This window comes from Echinops telfairi, unplaced genomic scaffold, assembly GCF_000313985.2.
Source record: "Echinops telfairi isolate 266 unplaced genomic scaffold, ASM31398v2 ScPeMD7_11;HRSCAF=52, whole genome shotgun sequence".
Lineage (NCBI taxonomy): Eukaryota > Metazoa > Chordata > Mammalia > Afrosoricida > Tenrecidae > Echinops > Echinops telfairi.
The window spans coordinates 40,343,104-40,359,421 of record NW_022103908.1 but is presented as its reverse complement, the minus strand read 5'-3'; the positions used below and the strand labels follow the sequence as shown (position 1 = coordinate 40,359,421).

At 53.6% G+C, this 16,318-nt stretch overlaps 1 long non-coding RNA gene across 1 annotated transcript in view; it reads left to right on the top strand.

Moving 5' to 3' along the window:
• Positions 1-425: 425 nt before the first annotated feature.
• Positions 426-16,318, top strand: part of LOC123521350 — a 108,570-nt gene continuing 92,677 nt past the window's right edge. The window contains exon 1 of the long non-coding RNA XR_006679806.1: positions 426-548. This is a non-coding gene — a long non-coding RNA (uncharacterized LOC123521350). The remainder of the gene's footprint in view (positions 549-16,318) is intronic.

The window sequence follows — 16,318 nt, the reverse complement described above, 5'->3', positions numbered from 1 at the left end:
AAGGCCTTGGGAAGAGCCTGGGTTTCGCAGCAGAGTCCTGGGATGCGTTATGACAAGGCAGCGGAGCCTTGGGATGCAAATGCGCCTGAAACCCGTGCCTTGTGTCTTTCAGTTGTCTCTCTGCTTCCTGAATAGATCTGTCACCGCGTGTAGGCGACTTCTGGACTGCATGTGGGGGCCGTGGGAGTGTCTGCCTGGCTCCGGCTCCGGAAGGGCTGCTCCTTGGGGAGGGCTCCTGAGACCTTGGGAACTGAACGGGCCCAGCTCACAAGTATGAAGAGAATGTGGGGAGAGGAAGTGGAGGCTGTGAGTCAGCATGAGTCATATAGTTCCAACGAGAATGAGCCTGAGGTGTGCGCCTTTTTTTTTTTTTGTCGTCTCAGCCGTGTGGGCATCACTGGGAAATGGAGAGAAATAAGTAACCGTTGGGGCTGCTGCTTGGGTCGTGCCAAGCTTGGCATTCCAGGCCAAGGCTGCCCGGCCCCAGCTCTCTCTCGCTGTCTTCACAGCTCTCTTCCTGGGACAGTGGACTTACCAGCTTCTCCGCGGTGAGTAGGTTTCTAGCGTTTCCTCTGAGGGTTTCTGCAGTTTGCCTCTGGGTCTGAGCTGTGCTGGAGGGGATGCGTCCAGGTGTGGGCACTGTGTTTCCTCCAGGCTTTGCAGATGCATCGTTTTGAAAGAGTGGCTTCCCCCCCACTCCCATGCGCCCAAAGCGACTGCCCTTCAGCCTGGCTGTCTGCAGGCATTTCCCGGGCATTCACTGTGCGGGAGAAGGTAGCATGCTTTCTTGGAAAAGATAGGGGTGCTTGCTGGGGCAGGACGCTGCAGCAGGGCTCCTGGGTTGGTGGTGCCTCAGTGACATTTAGAGGTAGAAGTGCTACTTGTGCTGCCCTGGGGCCCCTTCCAGCTTCTTAAGCGGAGGAGGAAGCACAGTCCCCCAGCAGTTTCTGTCCAAGAAAAAGTAGAATCAAGAGGCACAGCAGCGGCCGGTCCCTCTGACAATCTCTGAATGATGCTGGGTGCTGATCTTAATGTCCTTTCTTTTTTGTGGACATGCCAAAGGCACAGTTTGCAAAAAAATCAGCCAGAAAGTATGCTGCAGGGTGGGGTGGGGTTGGGCAGAGGATGGAGAGGGTGGAGGCCTGGCCTGGCCTTGGGGTGTGTTTCACAAGCCGTTGTGATTCTGGTGAAGTTTAGTTTGACTGTCAAGTAAAAGACAGGAAACGTGGTTTTTTTTCTTCTTCTTTTTTTTTTTTTTAATTTTCAAAATGCCACTCTAGTTACTGTAAAAGAAACAGTTAAAATCTCATGCCTTGTGATAAACTTTTTTTTTTTTTGAATTTGCTTAAAAAAATAACCCATCCGTGAGCAAGACATGACAGGGAGCTTTTTCAGTACTGTCATTTGAGTGCGTGGGCTTCCTGGGTTAATAATGAGTCAGCTCCCCATTTCTAAAATTGGAGCGGCTCAGAGGACCTTCAGTCTGCCTCAGAGTGTGTGGCTGTGCTGTCTCAGTGTCTCAGGGTAAAACCCACTCAGACACCTACCCCCATCCCCTCCTCTCAGCTTTGTCCATAGCTCCTGGGTGCTGGGACTGAGGGGGCTACTGTCATGGTTAAGGTGCTTGCCTTTCTCAGACCCTTGTTGCCTGCTGTGGACGTGCTCGGTTCTGCCTCGAGGGCATGGAACAGTCAGTGTGTTGACTGGGATAGACAGTGCCCGTTGTGGCCCCGGGGTGGCCCGGGCCCAGAAGCTGCTCTTCCTAGAGTCCTGTGACCTGCTCCCATCAGCCACAGTGGCTGAGGGCCTGGTCCAGGACGTGCCACCGAGTGAGCTTCAAAGATGACATTGCCACACGTAGCTCATAGCCTGGGCAGATGACGTCAGCTTACAAGCAGGCAGCAGGATTCCAAGGAAGAAAAGCTCGGGTGACCCTCCTTGCTCGTCCTGTCTGTGAAGTGAGAGGAATGTGGAGGGAATAAGGCGTTGCCGGTGCAACTCAGAGCCAGATGCAGCCCTCTTGGACGCTGCCCCCTCATCCAGGTTGGGTTGGCCTTCTTATGGCTGGCCTTTTGTGTTCAGGTGGGGGCCGGCAGCACGCTAACGCCCCACAGCAGCAGGGGAGGCCCTGGGCTGCCGCTGCTCGGTCTCCCAGGACGTGGCCTTCAGAGCTCGGTGGCTGGGTGAGGACTCAGTGGGTGAGTTGTAGCCAAGTGCCGGGAGGAAGGTCCTCAAGGAGATGCAACAATAGGCCCAGACATAGGAACAAGTGTGAGGCTGGCACAGGGCCCAGCAGTGCTCCATTCCATCCTGCACAGGGTGGCCATGGGTTGGAACCAACTCGAGAGCACAAGCAAGTGCCTATTCTAGGACCTGGGCACGAAGAAGCTCCCTCAGGATGAGGACACCCAGTTCCACCATCTACCTGGTTTCCTGTGCCTGCCAGGGCACAATCCTGTACACTGAGCGGCTTATCAGGGCAGAAATCTATTGTCTCACATTTCTGCAGGCCACAAGTCCAGATGAGCGGACTGGCCCGGTTGAGCCCTTCGGAAGGCTCTGGGAGGACAGATTCCATGCCTCTTCCTGGCATCTGGCAGCACCGGCCATTCCTTGGCTTATAGTGGCGGCATCACACGATAGGCTTCCTCTGTCTCCCCGTCCCCCTGTCTCTTGTCCTCTTTCTATACAAGGGCCTAAAGGCAATATCCTCAGAGACCCTACATCCAGACAAGGCCCCCTTCACAGGGTGGGCATCGAAGACTTCAGCATATCTTTTTTGGGGGACACACAATTGAATCCATAGCATTGAAGGTGTTGGGGTTTCCCAGCTCTTAGTTACCTCCAGGAGGTTTTCAAGAAAGATCCCAATAGTAGCTGTTTCCAGGCTGAGGCACAGCCGTGCAGGTGTCTGTGGCTAGCCCTCAGCAAGGCAGATAGGGACCCGGGTCTCCTAATGGCTGCACTTGGCCTCTCTTAGTGAATTATCGGTGTCAAAGCTCAAAGGGATCCCATCTTCACGGAAAGACCAAACCAAACCAAAGCTACTGTCAAGATGTAGATGCTGACTCATACTGACTCCCTATAGGGTTTAAAAGGTAAATCTTTATGGAAGCCATCTCATCTTTCTCCTGAGAGGTTGCTGATGGGTGTGAACCACCAACGTTGGGCTTTCGCAGTCCAAAACGTGCCCCGCGGCACTGACATGGCTCTTTTTCATGGGGATGGAAGAGTTGGCGGGAGACATAGTGTCCGTCCATGACTCAGCAATTCATGCCCCTTAGCGCTTTCTGAGTCTGGTTTCAGAGACGGTGCCAGAGCTGAATGTGCATCTGTCTCTGGGTCCCAGGACTTCAAGTCCTCCGGGAGGAGCCCTGACAGGGAGTGGTTTCCATTATTGGGTGCCGCCAGTTTGTGGGTTCCAGCTCATGGCAACCGGCTGTCAAGCAGAAGGAGGCACGGCTCAGTCCTACGCAGTCCCCACTCGTGTTGTCCTGCTGAGTCTGTGTGGCAGCCACTGGGCCACTCCCTCTCATCTGTCAGTTTGTTGAGCTGAGGGGGCTTGCCTGGTGGGATGAAACTGGAAGTTTCATCACCAGGACTTCAAATGCCGGCAGGGTCACCCATGGTGAACAGGTTTCAGCAGAGCATCCAGACCAGGAAGAAGGAATAGGCTGTCTACTTCAAAGGAATTCACCACCAAAAACATGATGAATATCGGCAGAAGCAGTGTTCCGATGGGCAGTTTTTCTTCTAGACGTTGCTTGTGTTCGTTCCTGTAGACAAAGGCCTTTATAAGGGATTCTGGAGTTGACTCCCCTCTCAGCCATCTGAAGCAAGTGTGTGATTACTTTCATAATCTGGAGAAAGGGTCCACAAGCTAAAATGAAGCCCCTGGCCATGTCTGGACATGGAGCGTTTACTCCTGTGGTTTGCTGTTGGCTTCTACGGTCCAACTCCGGTCCACCACCAGTCGCTGCCACTTAGTGAAGCCATCCCCAGGCTGCAGGCGGGGGAAGACGTGAGCGCCCTCTCGCTCACAGCACTCCTGGGTCATCCCTGGGTCTGCAACGCTGCATGGTTTCTCATAGGCTCCCGGCATCCAAGCCTCAGCCCAGGCTACGCTGCATAAAGCAGATCATCTGCTTTCCTCTTTGAAGGTCCCCCAGAACTTGGTTTGCCCCTTCTCCCATGCATCCTATTTCCCCAGGAGCTTGCAGTGTCTTTGTGCCTCTCTCATTCCACTCTCTGGAGGAGAAACTGCAGAAAGGGCCAGGCAGGGCTTCCGAGGCTTCTCCCATCATAGTGCCTGTGCTACAGCATCCTCCCTGCCACTCCCTAGCAGCGAGGCCAGGGACAAGTGGCCTGACTTCTTTGTGCATCACTTCATCCTGCCATAGGGTGCTGACGTGCCTCCGGGGCTCATGTAGATCCCACAGAAGGGTGTCTGGAAGTTTTAAGGGGACTCTGGAACTGCCGAATGCCTATTCACCCATTCAGAAATGCAACCAGACCTCTTTGTGTCCTCCGGCTTGGGCTCTCTGCCCTGCTCGCCTCCTCAGGCAGCGACTCCCGTGCCCAGGAATGGGCAGTGCTTTTGCTGCCCATGGTGACGGGGTAGGTTTGGCATTTGTGGGAATAGGACTCATCCCTGAGCTGTCTACAGAGGACATGCTCCTCTGCTCTCCGCAGGACCAGCCATGGCTCTAGACATCACCTCCGTGAACTTCCTCACTGCCCTTATCACGAGAGCAGTCTCCATTCATTCAGCTTCCATCTTGGGCCCAGGTTAGAAATGTAGCCAGGTGAAGGCCAGAAACTGCAGGACCCCTGACCTCAGACCTGGCCAGAGGGTGGGAGCAGCTGTTCTTGGTGCACACTTCCTGTTTAAAGCCACGGACAGTCGTCTTCGGGTGCTCTAGGGTCTGACTAGTTGAAAACCATCCCAGTGCGTGAAGAGGACTCACCTTGAAAAAAACAGAAGTGAGGTAGGTACCCTTGAAACGACACACCGGGTGAACATAACCCGGCCATTCCTCGCCATTTCTGAAGATGATCCAAGGGCAGGCAGAGCCTCAGATGGAGGCCAAGCCCTCACAGTCTGTTCCCCGGGAAGTGCCAAGGACATACCATGGGCTTTTCTATGTCCCCTACGGGCTCTGGGGTGGCCTCGTGGCTCTGTGACCCTCCCTCCCGGGTGGTTGTCTGGGCTCTGCGCACCGTGGACTGCCTGCATGGTGTCAGCAGTGAGCTGTGAGTTCCTGGCCCAGTTTTGCTATGCCCCTTCTGTGCTCACACTGCAGGGGAAGCCGGTGGTTGAGCTTGGCCCTGGGCCTGTGGGGCTGGCCTGGACTTCCCATAGATGCCAAGAAGGTGCTGGTTAGACCACAGAACTCAGTCAAAGACAAGCCCACTGAAGATAGCTGGGCCCATGGGGAGGAGGTGTGGGCAGGATGCTGGGTTGGTCTCAGATGAGCCCTTCTAATTAGAAATATGGGCCTTGTTGCCATGCGTGTCTTTGGAAAACCTAATGGTGATGCGGAACCTCGCCGTTGGCCATGTGGCTGCTTCTGGGTTCTCTTCAAAGGCTTCCTCAACCGGCACTTTCACTGTCCCGACTTACATTGACCCGACTTAACATACCTGAGTGTTTTATGATGGCAGACGATGTGTCGTTGTAGCTGTCCTCACTCAGAACTCTGCCACAAACTCACTGCCATCGATCGACACAGACTTATAGCGACCCTACAGGGCAGGGCAGAGCTGCTGCTGTGAGTTTCTGAGACTAACTGGTTATGGGAGTAGAAAGCTCTGTCTTTGTCCCAAGGAGCGGCTGGTGGTTTCGAACTGCTGACCTTTGGGAACGCAGCTCATTCCCACCAGGGCTCCTTCAGGCTACATCACAGTGGTGGAAGTAGACGAGATTGGGCTCTGAGGAAACAGGTTTATTAGAGGGTGTGTCCTTGCTCCATGGCCAGCGGAAGTGCCCCTGTAACTCTTTGCTCCACACCCTTCTAATGAGAAACACAGGCTTTGCTGCCATATCCCCTGCTAGCTAGCGACCCAGTGGGACCCCGAGGATGCCACATGATAGCACGGGTGTGAAGGTGGGCCCCTTTGGTGTCACCCAACACTGTGCTCACACCCCTGCTGGGCCCTCCTCTATCCTGGCTCTGGGGAGCGGGGCACTAGCGTGACTCTCTCAGGAATGTGTTTACGCCCCTGCATGACGCCTCTGTGTCCCTGAAGGTGGAGTGGAACCACAGGGCCTGCTCATGAACATGTAGAGGTGTGTAAGGGCCTGGGGCTGGGTGGGGGTGGGGTGGGGGGTGGCTCCCATGGCATCGAGTCAGAAAATGGTACCCTCCCCCTTGCCACTGAGGGCAGCAGAGTTAATAGTTTGTTTCCATGCCTTGTAAATAGCCGTGGTCACTGTGGAAATGACGAGAGGACTTTTCACAGCCGATGGCTCCATGGCGCGTCCATCGCCCATCGCTCTTCCATCTCTGTGTCCGCATCTGCTGTGCACACTCACGGTGCATAATGGGAATGCGCTCCACTTTGCAATGCTTGAGGTATCCGAAATGCAATGTCCCTCGAATTTCTCCATCTCTGTGTGCTGACGTTCCCCTTTCGATACAGCTCCAAGGATGGTTCAGGGTCTTTTCTTCCTGCCGTTGTCAGAGACTGAGGGCATCGTGTGAGGTGGGTGCCGTGGTGGCAGCTTCAGTGTCTCAAGATTCGCAGGTGTGGGTCTGCAGGCGCGGTGTCAGCTGGACAACCGCTTGCACTTCTCCGTGGCTTGTCCCCCGATACCACCATTGTCACGTGCCACCAGGTCAGCTCCCATTGTCCACTGAAGTCCCCGGCCGTGTCTGATGGGGTCACCAGCCTAGTCCTCCCACCTCAGCCCAAAGAGCAGCCATGCCAGCCAAGGAGGCAGACGCATAGAACTTTCAGGGTGAGGTTTCGTGGTGCCTTCTTGATGCTCCTCGAATTCTCTAGCGCAGCAGTGCCCGACAGTATTCTCTGTTACGCTGGGTGGACATGACCTCGTAAGCACATGGAGATCGGACATGGAATGAGGAAAAATGGTAGGTGAATCAATGCATGTAAACGATGGTGCTGGCAGAGAATATCGAACGTATTGTGGATTGGCAAAAGAACAAACAGATCCGTCTTGGAAGAAACCAGAATGCTCTTTAGAAGCAAGGGTGGCCAGACTACAGCTCATGTACCGTGGGCATGTTATCAGAGAGACCAGTCCCTGGACAAGATGGATTGACACGGTGACTGCTCAAGCACAAGAACCACTGTGAGGTCGGCACGGGACCAGCAGGTCCGCTTCCGTTGCCGGTAGGGTCTCTGTGAGTCACAGCCAACCCGATAGCACCTAACAGCAACAGCATGCCTGTAGCACCCACCCACCCACATGGGCGCATCTCTGCCCTGCCTGCCCCGAGTTACTCTCCCTACTCCAGAATTTCCTCTCCTGGCCACTCCCGGAGTCCAACCGAGAGTGTCTCTCTTTGGAAGGGCACACAGGGAGGCATCCACAGCCTGGGTCAAGCCTTCGCTTGCCCACCAACGTGCTGGCAGCCAGAGCGGGTGACCAAGAGTGAGTTGGGGGCTTTCGGGGAAGCTGTGACTAAGTCTATGCTAATAGGAAGGACTGGTTTGGAGTTGGGAGCCCTGGGGCTGAGTTTGACTCTGCCCTTGCTGCCTGCATGGCCATGAGCAGGTCACTGAGCAGCTGATGCTCTGCGATGCCTAGGTGAGGCGGCCACGAGAGCAGAGTTTCTGGGAGCAGCTTGGAGTCGTCACTGCTTTGAGAGATGAGTGCTCTTCACTATGAATCATGTGAGGTCACTGCCTTCGAAGGGCCTTGCCCACCACGCAAGCCCCTCTAGGTAAACCCCACCCCCTACCCCAAGGGTGTGCAACGTCGTATCAAGAGGCATCCCAGGCCAGTTAAAATCAAGACACCAGCTGGGGCCTTTTCAGACTCAAGTAGTGACAGGTCACCGATGCAGACAGGTGAAGCGGGTCGCAGGGAGACCACAGGCCAGTGGGTGGGCGCAAAGTCCCATGGATCCAAGTGCCCTGACAGTGACTGCTCCCAGGCTTGGCTGCCCGCCTGGAGGAAGATACAGAGTCCCATCAAGGAGGAAGGGGCAGGGGCGGAGAAGAAGAGATCTTCTCGGTGTCTCTCGTATGGAAAAGGCCACCCCTCCCACGAGGCATATCAGGCAGTGGATCAGAGGCAGGTTAGATCCAGCCCAACCTGTTCACACAGGGTCAAGTCCACTCGCAGGCTCGTTGGAGCTGCAAGCCGTTTGAGATCAGCTGCCAGGCTGGAAGCGGACAGTGAGCACCCACTTGGTGGGTCTGCATAAGACAGGCTCTGCTCTGTCACGCATGCGCTCACCGGGAGCTGGGCTTGACTCTGCGGCAATGGGTTGGTGGGCTAGCAATGATCGAAAGCCTGTTGGCTGGCACGTGTGCATACTGGACCTATGCAAACCCTTCAGCCGTAGCCATGATCCTCATTATGGTCATGACGGAGCATGTTCCCGGACGCTCACTGGATATGCATTATATTCTAAAACCAGCTGCATTCTACAGTGACCCCGGGCTTCCTTCAAGCAGAGCTTCTGGGACTTCCTGGCATGACTGCTTGTGTTCTAGCCCCTCCCACATCCCATAGCTCCCATCAAGGACAGTGTGTGGTCACATGCTCAGCCTCCCTGGGCCCCGGGCTGCCTGCCTGAGTATGGACAACCATTCACACCGTCCCAGGTTCACGTGAGCACCTCTGTCTCTCACCCTGCAGACTGAGGGGCTTTGGCAACTGCACCCGTCAGGTAGAGCCACTCCACCCTCTCAGAGAGCTGGCATCCTGCCCGTGTGAGGTTGGGGCGTGCAGCAGTGCCACCGTTCCCTCCTTCCGCCTACTGGGTGCCCATTAGTTTGGTTTTCAGTTTCAACTAGAACTTTATACTTATAGGGTTAGGGTTAGGGTTAGGGTTAGGGTTAGGGTTAGGGTTAGGGTTTGAGCTATCAGCTGCTCCTTGGGAGACGGATGGGGTGGGGGGAGGGGTGGGGGAGGGGTGAGTTGGTTTACCATCTCAGACACCCTCGGGGGCATTCTCCCATGTGCTAAGGGGCCGCTGAGAGTGGGAATGGGCTCGATGGGAGTGAGTGTGTCTATTTGTTTTTGCACTTCTCTGTGGTCTGACATTCTGGGGGTGGCCACATCTTCTCTGGTACAAGGCACCTCTGGCGGGTGCAAGGGGACTGTGTGTGACTCCTAACCTAAAAGTTGGCCGTCCAACCCAGCCGGTGGTGTCGAGGAAGAAAGGCGTGGCGGTCTGCCTCTACCAAGATCACAGCGGAGAAGATCCCGCGGCAGCCCCGCCCCATCGCTCAAGGTCCGCAGGCACCCTGATGGCTGCCGAGAGAGTGGGGCTGTTTCTGGTGTGTTTCTCTGACACCGAACTCAGAGCTTGGTCTCATCTGCATGGGTGAGGTGCTTGCCCTTTCCACCGTCACCCAGGTGGTGAAGAGCTTTTGGGTCAGCGTGGACCTGTGACACTCCATTAGAGCTCATCCTCAAGATCGCCGGCATCCCAGACCCTCGGGCACCGAGCTGAAAAGGAGTGTGTGCCTCCCTGCACACGTGGTACAGACGGGGGAAACCCAAGCCCCCCTCCCTCCCAGCCATTCTTGCCGTTTCACGGCAGCCCCATGTGGCATTTCCCAGGGTGAACCTCTTCACAGGAGCAGAAAGCCTCCTCTTTCTCCTGCAGGGCAGCTGGTGAGGTTGAACTTGTGACTTTTCAGTTTCTGAGACTGGAACTGTTCGTGGGAGTAGAAGAGCCTCGTCTTTCTTGGAATAGTCTGTGGTTTTGAATGGCTGGCCTTGTGGTTAGCAGCTCAATATGTCACTCATGACATCCCCCCCCCCCCATCCCGGGGCTCCTGAATAGGAATACAGGGGTTATAAAGCACACAGTCCAATTCAGTGTGCCATATGATCCTGTGGAAAACTGGAGTTCATCGCAATAATTTGGACACCCCACCCAAAACTCTTCTTCCAGAGCAGCGGCCAGGAATCCCTCCCTGCTGTTCTGAAGCTTGGTGAGGATCATGGCAAGCCCACTTACTGGATGGCAGATGGCAATGTGTACCCAACTCAGGCACCCAGCACAGTGGCACACTTGCTCCCATGGCTGGTGTTGTGGATATAGGCACATGCATTTGATTTGTTTCCGATGAGCTTTCTGATCAGGTATTGGGTGAGGATGGGCGGGGGTGGGGGTGGGGGGCGTAGCGAGGCTCCTTCTGTGTGGTGGTCTCTTTGAAGTCCCCAGGAGAGCCTGCTCTGAGTCATGCTTCTCAGCAGCGGGGGAGAAGGGAGACACAAACTGAGCGCAGACTGCCACCCAGCAGCACCCAAGGTGACTGCACGCTAGGAGCTCCCGGTAAGTACCTGCCACATGCTCATCTGTCCGCAGTGCTCAGAGCCTGCTCGGTGGTTCCTTCCCCACAGAAGGCATCTGAACAAAACAGGACCATTCCCCCCAAGAGGGGCCACGTGACTGCCTGTCTGCCCCTCCCGCCTCATAGCACAACCCCCTCTCAGCATGTCCTTCCGAATACAAACAACCAACCTGTTGCCAGTGAGTGATTCTGACTTAGAGTGACCCTAAAGGGCAGAGTGCTGAAAAGCAAGGATGCTCTTTACTGAGGTGCCCTGGCCCCAAGCCGTGGTCCTTCCAACTGCCTCTTCCACATGTGAAAGCTGGACATGGAATAAGGAATAGCTTAGGAGAACTGAAAGTTTTGAATGAGGGTGCTGGGGAAGAAGATTGTATCTCGGACAGTCAAAAGAGTAAACAAATCCATCTTGAAAGACGTGCGGCCAGCATACTCCTTAGAAGCAAGGATGGGGAGGCTTTGCTCATGTACTTTGTACCTCTTGTCAGAATACACCAGTCCCTGGAGGAAGACATCATGGTGGTGGGTGGTGATGGGATTGGAGAGAGAATGGAAGGAAAACTTGAGAACACTCTCAGAGGTAAAATCGAGGCCCTAGAGATGGACATCCTGCCAGGTGTGCAGTACAAAAAGGAAGGCTCTCAATGAGACGGGTCAACACAGTGACTGAAACAATGGACTCACGTGGAGGAACAGTTGTGAGGATGGCGCAGGAGTGGTGTTTCGTGCTGTGGGCCACTCTGAGTTGGAACTGACTGACAGCAACAACAGGGGACAGAGCATTGCCGTCCAGGATCCCGAAGGTCCAACAGCCCTGTGATGGGAAATTCCTTCCACCTGTCCTGCTGTTACCCCTGTCCTTTCATCCCAGCGGCTCCCCAGCTGGACCGAATGGCACTGCAACCCCCTCGTTCTCCCTCCTCCTGCGATGTCTTCTCTTGTCCTTTGGGCTCTCCCACGATCCTCTGTCCCTCTCCACATGTCTTGCCCTCTCTGTGCCTCACCTGCCCCAGTCATTCGCCACAGACAGTTTGCTTACCCGTCCACTCGGACGGAGGCAGCCTGCCACATCTTCTCTCTGAGCGCCCGGGGAATCGAACTGCTGATCCTTCCCTTGGAGGCCCAGTGCTTTAACTGTCATGCCACCAAAGCTCCTCAAAGTCTTTCGGGATTATTTCTAAGAGGATCTAATTTTCTCAGGGAGCCTGGCCTAGGGAACTCATGGCCTCGGGAAGTCCGTTCGTCTGCGTGGCCCCAGCCAGGCAGCTCCAGGGGCTGGCCGGTCAGGGTTTCTGATCCCAGGTGTTGGCTGACTTTCCACGGATGCTTTTTAGCATCAGCTGAGATGAACAAACAGAATGCCTCTTTTAACCTGCACATGTCCGGGGACTGAGTTATCGAAAATGCTTTATGTTTTTCTTAGCAACTAAGGTACAAAAGTAAGGCTGGAGAGCAAGGTATCCAGTGAAAGCACATTCCCATCCCAGCATCCCACTCAGAACGCACTCGGCTCTCCCCCATAACCATTTCCATGGCTTCCGCACCCCTCTCTTTCTTACAAGGAAGACTGAAGTAGAATCGCTGCATTTGAATGATGGTGCTGGAAGCATATTGAAAGTGCCGTGGACGGCCCAAAGAACACTCCGACCTGTCCTGGAAGAAGGACGGCCAGGAGGCCCCTGTGTCATCTCACAGAGTGTGGACATGTCGTTCGGGCAGCCCTGTTCCTGGAGAAAGGCATGCGCCCTGGGAAAGTAGAGGGCAGTGGAAAAGTGCAAGACTCTCGATAAGCTGGGTTGACGCCGTGGCTGCCGCGGCGGGTGGAGACAGAAGGACAATGTGAGGACGGTGCAGCACCGGGCAGTGTCTGGTTCTGTTGCTCACAGGTCACTACGAGTCAGAAGGGATTCGAGGACACCTAACAATAACAGCCACAAGCCCCCTTCTAGCATTTCCTAAGCCAATGCCAATCTGTCTTGTCTCCCCTTTTCCGCACAAGCAATCCCATGCTAACTCACGTTTGCCCTCTCGAGAGGCTGGGTCTGCATCTTGGCAGCACAGCTATCGCAGGCTTGACAGACAAGGGAATGGACAGGAATTCGTGGGGGGACCTCGGGCAGCTGTGTCTCCGGGCTTGGAGGAGACTGACTGAACCGCCCCATTCCTCTCCTGTGTGCCTCTCCATGCTTCGTGATGCCTGACCCTGGCACACAGGGAGGGCATCCCAGGTGGTCTCTGTGACCCTAGGAAAGCCCCAGGTGGCCAGAACTACAGAGAGCCAGGGCTACGGGCTAGCCCAGCACCAAGAGCCTCAGGAGACAGTTGGAACTTGGACCAACGTTCCTGCCTTTTGCTGGCCAGCCCCACCCACCTCCAGGTGGCGAGGAGCTGCCAAGGGATGTCAAGTCACACGTCATGCAGGGACCTTTCACCTTGTTTCCCAGGCCTGGAACCAGGTGGAGCGCAAAACTAACACAGGCATGAGTTCGACCAATGGTTCATAAAACAGGAACTGCCAATTCATGAGAATTTAAAGAAAATAAAAAATAGTTTAAAGAACTGAGAAGTTGCCACAGTATAGCGAAAGAATACCAGGTTTGGGAAATGAAAAAAAGTAACCATTTTCACCTCGAAGCCTCTGCGGAGTCAGTCCCACAAGAGGCAACCGCACACATACACGGGCAATTCTTACAAAGCAATGGTCTTACGGTAAAGAGGTTTATTTCTGAGTGCAGGCAGTCCCCAGGTTACAAAAGGCCCACTGGCAGGGAGCTTCTACTTGTCCGTCAATGTCATGTAAGTTCGCCCTCACTCTGAAAGGCTCGAACCACCCCTGCTCACAGTCACATCTTCCCAATCACCTTCGCTTGTGGCACATGCAGTATCCAGTCACTGAGAGGCTTTGGACCTCTCCTTGCACTAACCCTACTGTCCTGGAATCAATTCCGATGCAGAGCGACCTACGGAACAGAGTAGTACTGCTGCGTGGGGTTTCTGAGGCTGCCGGTCTCTACTAAGGGAACAAACAGGCTGCCTCACCTTTCTCCCTCAGAGCAGTTGATGGGCTTGAACCGTTGCCTGTGCTGTTTCAACTTACCTACACATCCTACTGAGAGGCTCGCTAATTAAAGAAGGGATTCCGTTCCCAACCCAGGGATGGTCTGCATTTCATGAGAAGTGATTTTACTAGTCAAGGTGGATTTAAATGATGACTAGTCATCAAGAAAGTGAAACTTTGACTTAAAAGTGCAGGGCAAGACTGACAGACGCAGAACAGAGGGACTGGCCCACGGCCCCCTCCCCACAGCCTCACGTGCTCCACCTGCACCCAGCAGCTCGGGGCATCCCAATCCACTGGGGTGAGGTGGTGAGGGCGGGGGTGGTGAGGGTGGGGTGGTGGTGGGGGGAAGTGCCAGCCACTCAGAGAGACAGGGGTGGCCCCGATAGACGTGTGACAGGGTGGTTGGAGGCAGTTAGGCTCCAGGGCGGGAGGTGGACCACACAATCACATGTTGTGTGGTCATTAACCATTTGCTACAAGTGTCTATGTTTAACTATTTTTCTAACAGTACTCTTTTTTATTATTTGTCAAATTGAGAGCATTATTTGAAGCAAGGCAGAAACCATGTGCGGAGAAAAAAAAGTGACTGTAGGTGGTTGAGAACTGGCTATTTCCATGCATTGATTTTAAAAACAAGTCTCTTACCTAACAGGTTACCCTACAGAGAGTTAGTTTTGTTCTAACATCCTGGCAATCTGTGAGGCTTACCCTCCCAACATGATTGCTGCAGACAAATGGGTACATAAGCAAATGTGGTGAAGAAAGCTGATGGTGCTCAACTATCAAAAGATATAGCAACTGGAGACTTAAAGGCTTGAACATAAACAAGTAGCCATCTAGCTGAGAAGCAACAAAGCCCACATGGAAGAAGCATACCAGCCTGGGTGATGATGAGGTATTGACGGGATCAGGTATCTGGCATTAGAAGACCCAAAGCAAGAAAAATACATTTTGAGAACATGGGGGGTCAGAACTGAGACCCAAAACCCATCTGTTGGCGGTGGGAACTCTCCTCACAGAAGGGTCACAAAGAGGGGGTTGAGTCAACTTGGGTGCAGTATAGCACCAATAAAATACACAATATTCCTCTGGTTCCTTGAGGCTTCCTCACCCCCCACAAGCATGACCCCAGTTCTGCCTTTCAGTTCTGGCCAGACCAGAGCATGTGTACTGGTACAGATCAGAGATCACAACACACGGAATCCAAGTCAGATAAACCCCTCAGGAACAGAAATGGGACACCAGGAGGGTAGGGGGAGCTGTGGGGAGGAAGGGAGGAATGGGGAACCAATCACAATGATCTATGCATAACATTCCCTACCCCGGGAGACAAATAACAGAAATGTGGGTGAAGGGAGACAGCGGTCGGTGTAAGATATGAAAATAAAAATAATTTATAATTTATCAAGGGGTCTCCCCTCTTGTGTGGGGAGAAAAAAGAGAAACTTATACCAAAGGCTCAAATAGAAAGTAAATGCTTAGGAAATGATGATGGCAACCTATGTACAAATATGATTGATACAACTGATGTATGGATTGTTATCAAAGCTGTAAGAGCCCCCAATGAAATGATCTTTAAAAAAAGAAAGAAAAGAAAAGGTTCACAGTCTGCTCACTGATCCCTGGGAGGTGTGAGTGGTTTGAGGCCCATTACACTACCTGGAAGGTCCGTGGTTCTAGTCCAGCCAGCGTCACCATGATGGCAAGGCTTGGAAAGCTGCAAGGGGAAACTGCCACCCCGGAATCCCCGTGGGGCACTTGTCTTTCACCCAGAAGGCAGTCCACTCATCCACAACGAGTTCAATTGCTCTTGGACACCTTTTCCAGTCTCTCCCACTTCCCCACTCCTTCTACCTTTGCTCTGTCGGAATTCCATGAACATTCTGGGTTTGAAGGAAACCTTTGCTGTCGGTGTTTCCTCTGCCTCTGTTGCTTGCCTCTTTATTGACCGGGCCTTTTGTTTCCTAGGTGATATTTTGTGTGTCTGTGGGCCACTCCGCTCCCAGAGCCCTCACGGCCACTCCACGGATTGTTTTGCTTCCAGAGTCTAGGTCCCCCTGGAGGTGACCAAACACAGGCACGTTCCCTTTCTCCTGGTATTTGCCAGTTTCGGTTTTGAAATTTAAACTCTCGAGTCCTTTGGAGCTTAGTTTTCATTGGCGCTTTGAAATCACGGGTTTCATTTTCCCCCGAAATGGACAGGCGAATTTTCCCAGCACCCAGCATGAAGTACTTCACCATTTCCTGCTAAACATGTGTTGATTTTCTGTGACTACTTTTTCTGTGTCGCGGGAGGTGAAAGGGTTGAACTCGGTGCCTGTAACCGAGGGTGTGGACGGTGAGCTCTGTGTTCTTCTTTCAGACGCTCCTGTGACTTCACGGCACACTGACGGGGTGCGTTTGGGCTTTTACTCACCTCTGAAGTATGTACAAAGAGAAAGGGGAAGGGCCCCCTGGCAGGGAGAACCAGAGGCAAAGAAAACTCACTACCAGCAACTCTATTCTGGCCCACAGTGACCCTCCCTATTGGATAAGATGCAAGGGTCTCTGTGTGGGAGTAGAACACCTCATCTCTGTTCTGTAGAAAATCTCATCTTTCTTCTGCCAAGGCGCTGGTGGTTTCGAACTGCTGATCTTTTTTTTTTTTTTTAAATCACTTTATTAGTGGCTCATACAACTCTTATCACAATCCATACATACGTCAATTGTGTAAAGCACATTTGTACATTCATTGCCCTCATCATTCTCAAAACATTT